We start from the raw sequence: 8,590 nt of genomic DNA on the forward strand, positions 1-8,590 counted from the left end.
TTTAATACCTGTTGTATTTTATGGACATGAAAAGTCTCTCTCATTTTCCCCCCTCTCTCTAGGTACCAGAGTGAATGTCTGAATTTTTAAACAGCAGCTAAGCTTCATAATTTGCTTGAAAGTCTCATGGCTTGGCAAGGACAGCTTCCTCTCTTGGAAGCAAAATCTGGGAAAATGGTGGTCCAAGAGAGAATAATGCAACAGTGAGGTTTCAGGCAGATAAACTTTAGGGAGACAACCACAGGGGGTATCACTGGCTCTGCTGCTTCTGCACCTACATATCACGCTGTGTCTCAATACAGACTATGCCCTGAAAACGGGGATAAAACAGATTTGTGGTGAGATTTCAGTTTCACAAAGCTCTGCTCTTTGTATAAAACTCATCACCAACTTTCTGCTATCAGACATCTTGGGATTCACCACACTGGTATCTGCTCTGAACATCAAAATGGAGAAAACGGGTAAAATGTTTTCCGCAAAATAAAACTAATAAATTGGTAGAAGAAATAAGCCAATAACAACATATTCTGTCTTAACTTATTCATTCAGTAACTTAGAAAGAGTGCCCCAAAACTATCTCATTTATTACTTAGCTTATTGGTATATGCCCAAAACTCACTGTGGACTATGACAGAACTCCCATTTCATGTGTACTTTATCAGATTAATACGCCATTTGTTGGTTGGTCCAAGGTTCTGTTTTCCCTGCCAGGTGCCATCTCATCAGATTTCTATTTTCTTTTGTAAGTGTACTTGACTTTCAAGCTTTTGTGACCGTAACAACATTTAGGAGGCTGTTCCAGCTTCCAAGAGAGATTTCAACTGCAATACATTCAATGTATCAGATTAGAGATTTTTCCAACACAGTTCTTGCTTTCTGATGTCACTGTGGTTTCCGCTTACACCTCACAAGCACATGCAGCCCTTGTCAGTGTTTCTCCCCATCCTATGCTCAGGGTTCTTCTGTTCAGGGTTCTTCCTCCAGTGTATGTAAGGACACTGGAAATTTCAGGCCCCATTCCTTTCAGAAGGGAACCTTCTCTCAGACAATGATGCCAAAGACCAGAGGTCTGGGAATGGAACTCTTGGAAACATTGACATTTAAACTCACAAAGACATTAAGAAGGAGCAGTGAGGGGGAGTAAAAGCCAAAAGAAGTTTAAAAAACACCCTGGTGATGAGGAAAATACCAGCTCTTCTTCTAGCCTCCCTGGGTTTCATCCTTAGCAATGGAAAAGGAAAGGAAAAAAAGAACAAAGAAAAAAAGTTAAGAAGATCATGAGTCTATGAGGAAGGCTAGGAGAAAAATAAGGAGTAGACCATAACCAAAACCAAGGGAGACTCCAAAGAAAAAGAGAAGCAGTGATCAATGGCTGTGTACTGGGCAGTTTGGCTAGGAACCACTTGCAGCTGGACCCAATGATTGCTATCTTCCTTATAAATATCCTAACATCTCACACAGTGCTAGATGGATCAGTGGTCCCCAACATTTTTGGCACCAGGGACTAGTTCCATGGAAGATAATTTTCCCACAGTTACGGGGAAGGGAGTTTAGAGGTGAATCAAAGGAGCAGGCAATCTAGATCTCTCACATGCATAGCTCACTGTAAGGTTCGTGTTCCTGTGAGAATCCAATGCCACAGGCAGTAAAGGAAGCAGTGGGAAGCAGCTGTAAATACAGGTGAAGTTTTACAGGCTTGTTCACCTACCAGTGTGTGACCCAGTCCCCAATAGGCCACAGACTGGTACCAGTCCAAGCCCAGGGATTGGGGACACCTGAGATGGATGGGTAGACAGGCAACTAGACAGAATAGATAATAAGTGTTAAGTAGTTTCAAGTTTATTTCTATGTATTTTTCCACCTGAAACACAGAAAATAGCATTTTTAAATGGCACTCATGGTGTGGCTGCTGCTGTCGATAGGGACCTTGGTAAAATACGACATCTGTGATGTTTGTTCAAGGCACAGAGTGTCCCACAGAGGTGGTGAGTGGACGGTAAGTTAAGGAAATAAGACTAGAGCGCTGACTTTCCAATGACTATGAAGTAACCTATCACCCTTTTGAGCCTCAGTTTCTATCATAGTAAAACTTAGGGGTAGGTCTGTATTTTTTCTAATTCTAAAATACTGGGAAAACCATTTTTATTGTTTTTCTACACTTAAGCCTTACCTTTACCAATGCAAGCAAAAATGTTTCTTTGAACAGCAGGTCTCCCTGACCACTTCTTCTGTGCTCTGTCTGTACCTCCTCCTCACATGAGCTTGTCCTTCTAGAAATGCCCATTTGCTCTAGTCATTCCTGCAGTGCAGCTGGTCTCAATGGAGTGTTACAAGGGAAAGAAAAGGTTATTTGACTGATTCTATTTTCACCCAGTACAGTAGGTTAGTGTGACATTTACCTTCTAGACACCCCCAGGGATGCACTCTGTAGCCCGTACTCTTACCTGTAGGATTCACATCAACTGAGGTCCTGTGCCCTCTGGCCAATGAGAACACCAGCAGGAAATCAGAGAAGGAAGAAAAAAGTATAAGGTCAAGGCATGATGACCATAGCTGCTTCCCTGGGAGCATTCCTGGAGATAACCAATATCTTAATTGGAGGTCACTGCTCCTCTCTCCTGGGGCATACTCTACAAAGCTCTTCCTTCTGATAGACGTGGTAACCAGTACTGTAACCTCTCTTCCTCAACATCTTGCCAGCCTTGGAGTAATAAAGCTCAATTGTCGCAACTCCAGCTTCCTGAACGATTGGCCTATGCATCACTCCTTCAGAAATAAACTGCCTTAAATTGTCCTTGAATTATCACAGTTGGAGTGTTTTATTTGTTTCCTATTAAGACCTCAATATATATATACACAGAAGCATCACTAAGGTTTTTGGAAGGAACAAACGAAACTAGTTGTTCATGACAATTAACCTCTAGTTGGTAACGTGAGGCCTACAGTTTTATTTCTTTAAAGCTGTGGTTTTCTCCTTGGTTCTCTGGTCTGTTCATAGATCAACCCAGTGCCCTTCACGTTCCTACCTCTTCTGAAAGGTTGTGATCCTTAACCTGTATCTATCCACACCTTGGTCAGAATTTACTAGGATTGAGTACACACCTAAGGTCTAACATGAATTCAAGGCTAATTTACCATACTAATATGAATCCTCAAAAATCCACAGCGTGGAAGAACAACATGTATTGTTTCCTCCATCTGTCTTGAATTATCAATTTCAAACAGCCTCAAAGGATAGACCCTCCTATTGACCTCTCATGAGAAGTTCCTCTTAGAATGTAAACACCCCAAAGCATCCAGCATCAGAGTCCATTACCTGACTTGAAAGTCCAAATAAGGAATGGCTGGACTAAGCCAGGAAAAGATGCTAAACCAGTTAGATTTAGACATCCTCCTAATACATTCTAACTCCAGTAGAAATGGCTTTCGAGGAAGTTACACCATCTACTTGACATGTCTTTTTATATTGTGTTACAGGTTTTTTTTTTTCTTGACCTGATTTTGTAATCACTTTGCTTAGCAAGCACCATATTTGGAAGTCTGGGGGTTTCTGTTCCACAGCAGCTCCCGAAAATAGAGATGTTCTTCTTATTCAGATACAGCAAATGTCTAATTCCTACCTCTAAATAGTCTAGGTTAATTACCTCATTTAATATCCTACAGCAGCAAATTCTACAGCCTAATTTGATGTCACACTAGAAAAAAAAAATCTCTTTGTGTGAAATTGGGCCTCTAAGTTAGACTAGAGGGGAAAGAAGGTAAGTGTTAGCATTCGCCTCATTCCCAGAAAAAATGTCATCTTGGTTAACAGCCTGGAGGAAAAGGAAGTGTGTCTCACTCCCCTCTTCATGAGGCCCATCCAACATGTATGTATCATCAAGCAAAAATGCTGGCTCTGTGAAGCAGACAGAGAAGCTTGTATCTCTGTATATAAATCACGTCTCTTTCCTGTGACAAGTCATGTCCAGACAAAGCTTATTACAAATTCAGTTTGAAATCTCGAGAAGAAATAGAAAAAAAAAAATAACAACAGCTTTATGGAGCTATAGTCAGGAAATGACTTGAACTCATCCCAATTTTAAAGTTCCATTCTATACAGCAAGCAGCTAAAACCCCATTTTCTCAGGGAACTGCCCTTACAGGGAAGGTGTGGCAAAGCCATCTGCTGCTTTATAGTACTGGTTTTCAGCCTTGTTTTTCTGGTCCAGCTATAAAATTGCACTAATCACAGAAACAGACTGTTTGGCCAGGAAGTAGTGTTTGCCAGATACAAGTGAATTTAAGCCCACATGTATTGAAGCTGCAAGCTTAGTTTGCAATTTATGTGCAAGTGGTTTTGTATTTATTGATCTGGGCCGAGTGCAGGTCCTATAGGGGAAATATGACAGATTTCATCTGTCTGACAGCCAACTCTAATTGTATTTTCAATCTGAAATGACTAAAGACAAAAGTGCACATGTCGAGGGTCTTCACTCTGGTGCCATATGGAGTATTAGATACAGGACTGTGGTCACTGCAAGCGTTCATTTTAATAACAAGGCGCACACTGCATCCTGAGCAGCTAAAGCAAAAGAGGTGAGTTTTTAATGCAAATCTGAATTAATAGACCATCTGATGCTGCCGGAATGTGGGTGAGCCATTTGAAAGAATGCCTTTTATAGACATGATTGGGGGAATTAAAAAGTTGTGTCATCTATCATTGATTCATCTGGACCATGAAACTAACAAGCCAAAAGTCAAATACTTCCCACAATGGCTGTCACTAAAATTATATCCAATACTTCTGGGAAGGCCTGCCATCTTAAAAATCAAAAAGCATCTTCTGTAACCTTACTCTCTGGTTGTGAAGACTAACTGTGCCTGTCAGAATGGTGAGCTATAATTTCTCTGTGAATCTCTCTATCTCTTTGTGTATCCTCTCTCTCTCTCTCTCTCTCTCTCTCTCTCTCTCTCTCTCAATTAAAAGTCATCATATAGCTAGAAGTAGTCAACAATGAAACACATCTCAAAAGAACATCACCTAATACCCCAGTGGTCCACAGGCTGTAATCTAAAAAAAAAAAAAAATGTCATGCAAGAGTTTTCATGCAAGTCTCTGAATTCTGATTGTGCATGCTCTTCAGCACTGAAGATCCCTTCTCTTTCTTGGCTCAGGTGGTTTCTCCTCTCTTCAGCCATTCTTTTTGCTTTGCTTCCAAGAGCAGCTGCCCTTCTCCTTACTGTGCACATTACGAGAGGGCCATTTGCTGGCTGAGTTTGGACACATGGCCTAACATTCCTAACTTAGTATTTATTCTCTTTTTAAAATGATATTAATACCATCACAATGAAGAGAAAATATGGAGGGCTATTACAAGGATTAAAATAATTAGCATACAATAAGAAAGAAAATGTACCCTCACCCCTGGTCAGAGTAGGAGCTCAGAGAATGACAGCATACCTCCCCTCTTCCCTGCTATCTTTAGACTCTCTCAAAGAAGTCTCTTGTGTTCATCCCTGCAGCTCCCACCTGAGCTGCAGCTCCAGAGGCACATCTGCAACCTCAACTCCTCACATATTATTCATCTAATATCTGTCACTCTACTGTCATCCCATGTTTTGCCAAATCCCAGGACTTCACTGTTCTATCAGTGCCCCAAGTTGAACATAACATAGCTCATTGTTCATTCTGTCTCCACCTGACCATGCTGTCAGCAGTTCTGCAGGCTTAACCTGCTCTAGCTCCCTTCCCAGCCTCCTGTCCCATGGAATCACTCTCCTCCTGCTCTTTCTATGTCAGCCCCCTCAGATCACTGAGCTGCTTTCTTCCTCTTCAAGCCACTCAGTCTCCGGAGATCTGCCACATCTCACAACCTTTCAGATCCATCCCTCTCCTCCACTCTTGGGGTGGCCCTGCCCCTACTCAGATCTGCATTTGCCAGTTTTCCCTTCCCTCTTGTTGGCCCCTAAGTTGGAGCAGCCTTGCCTACTCTGTGAATTTCCTACTGCTGTAGAAAACACTGCCACAAATTTAGTTGCTTCAAATAACACTAATTCATTATAGTTCTGGAGATCAAAAATTGGAAATGGGTTTCATGGGGCTAAAAGCACAGCGTTGGCAGGGCTATGCCTTCTAGAGGCTCTGCAGCAGGACCTGTTTCCTTGCCTGTAGCTTCAGCTTCTAGAGGCCACCTGCATTTTTTGGTTTCCTTTCTTCATCCTCAAAGCCAAGAGTGTAGCATTTCAAATTTTCTCACTCTCTCCCTCCCTCCCTCCCTCCTTCCTTCTTTCACTTATAAGGAGCCTTACTTTCCCCTCCATATCCCTACCTCTACCCAACATCCACCTGTCAATCTCCAAAGAGGAGGAAGGAGATTGAAGTTTGAATTATAAAAACTCATGAATAATGAGATTGGAAGATCTTCCAGGTGAAAACATGAGGACACGGGACACTCTTCACATCCCCAAATCATACCCTATGCTATATATATATCGCATCTATCTAAATGTTCTTGAGTTGTATCCATCATAACAAACCAGTAATGGTAAAGTGCCTTGCTGAGTTCCATTATTCATCCTAGTAAATTATCCAAGCTGAGGAAAGGGTGCTGTTGGAATCTCTGAATTCATACCTGGTCAGTCAGAAGTACAATTGGGCCCTGGGAATTCTGAATGACCTCTGAAGTTGGGACAGCATTGTGGAACTAAGCCTCACACATGGGCAATCAGAGAAAAGTCTAGAAATTAGTGTTAGAACTGAATTATTGGACACCCACTGGTGTCACAGAACTGGAGAATTGCTTGCTTCTGAAAAGGACACCATCTATTTAGCCATCAGCAAGTGTCTTGGTTGGCTTTCCATTCCTGAGATGATTGGAAGAAGTTTGTTTGAGTGCACAGATTGAGATGGCTAGCTCCAAGTCAGGAACAACATGGCAGAAGATCATGGTGAAGCAAAACTGCTGGCTTTGTGGCAACCAAGCACAGGGGAAGAATGTGGAGCGGAAGAGACTAGGAAATAGATGCAATCCCCAAGGTCATGCTCCATGATGTGCTGCCTCCAAGTAGGCCTCCCCTCCTAATAAACAGTCCACACATCTATGAACTTAGCACTAATATTCCAATAATCTCTCCAGGAGTTGCTTAATCTGCGTAAGTTGGCGACTGAAATTAACCAGCACCTAGAGAAATCAGAGAGATGGGAATAAAACTAGAGATGGAAGGCAATAACATCCTGGGCTGAAAGACTGGGGCCCCACAAGTACCAAGAACTATTGCTCTCAAGAAGTCCTGCAATGGAGGTTGGCAAGTGAGGTTCTTGAATGCCAGCTCAGGAATGGATATTTTCCAATAGTTTTGACTATTAGCAAGAAATAGCTTGGAAATTTTTCTCTTATCACAAAGGAAACTTCTGGTAAAGAAGCAATGATAGCAGATGTATAAATATATGTATACATCAAGTAAGAAACCACACACATCAATATTAGTAATCGGCATTAGTGTGTAAAGCTTAAACTATTTTTTCCATTTAGGTGAATAGCACTTTTTCTGTGCTATCATTTTTTTTTCTCATTGAGTTTATTGGTACATTTTAGGTATACAGTACAGTTACAATCATCGTTGGGATCTTGTACCTTTACATGACAGGTCTTGGTTCTCATTTTTCCCCTTACCCCTGCCCTCCCTTCACCCACTCCACCTGTAAAACTTAACTTTAATTTTATTGAATTTTTACCAGGTATCTGAAGTTTGTCTGTCAAAAGCCTTGTGGTGAAGTTAATTATAACTTTAACAAACAACTTGAAATTAAGGCACAAAAAATTCAAGGACAATTCATGAACATGTTGGCTTTTCTTTCCAGGACTATCGCTGGTTTTGGCCATAACATACCAATTTGCAAAGAAATGAATAATACCTAGGACATACCCTTTCATCCAGGATTACCACTAACTCAATTGAAACAAATTCTAATTCTCCTTCTAATGCTCCTTTTCACAGCTTTAAAAGATATGCTCCACTAGGGCACAAATATATCAGGAAGATTTGGGTGATAACCCAGAGGTTAAACCAAGGACAGTCCGACAACAAAAATAAAAATGAGAAAACACTTAAGCAAGACACAAGGACAAACTTCCAGTTCACCAATGGCAAACAGTAGGGCAAATCAGGATGAAAAGGCCGATAGTGAACCACCAGGACACCCTGAACTCAAAGCACAGGAAGTAACAAAACAGAAGAATCAGGCTCTAGAAAAATTCAAAACAGAATTAATTTCCCAGATAATCATAGAGATAGTGAGCAAAATGGAAGTCATGATTCGAGACTCTAGAGCAGAAACTGACAAAAAATATAGATGAGCTCAGGACCATGAAAGAAGCGATGAAGGCGCAGCATAAAAAAGAAATGAAAAAAATTAACGCCCAACATAGGAAAGAAATGAAATCCATAAAACAGATTCAAACAGATATCCAGGAGATTAAACACTCCATAGAAAGTGTACCCAACAAGATAAAAGAATGTGAAGATAGACTCTCAGATATAGAAGATAAGATTGCAGTCAGTGACCATGAAAAGAGAGATCTCTTAAAAACAGTAAGGGATCATGAGAAAT

At 41.1% G+C, this 8,590-nt stretch overlaps 1 long non-coding RNA gene across 1 annotated transcript; it reads right to left on the reverse strand.

The window, feature by feature from the left end:
• Positions 1 to 789: 789 nt before the first annotated feature.
• Positions 790 to 2,481, reverse strand: LOC104872524. The gene is made up of 3 exons (XR_783207.1): positions 2,445 to 2,481; positions 2,171 to 2,310; positions 790 to 821 (listed from the first exon to the last, which is right to left on the reverse strand). It is a non-coding gene; the product is annotated as an uncharacterized LOC104872524 (long non-coding RNA).
• Between the last annotated feature and the right edge of the window lie 6,109 nt (positions 2,482 to 8,590).

The sequence above is a fragment of the Fukomys damarensis genome, unplaced genomic scaffold (assembly GCF_012274545.1).
Source record: "Fukomys damarensis isolate Sample0158 unplaced genomic scaffold, DMR_v1.0_HiC HiC_scaffold_38, whole genome shotgun sequence".
NCBI classification, from domain to species: domain Eukaryota; kingdom Metazoa; phylum Chordata; class Mammalia; order Rodentia; family Bathyergidae; genus Fukomys; species Fukomys damarensis.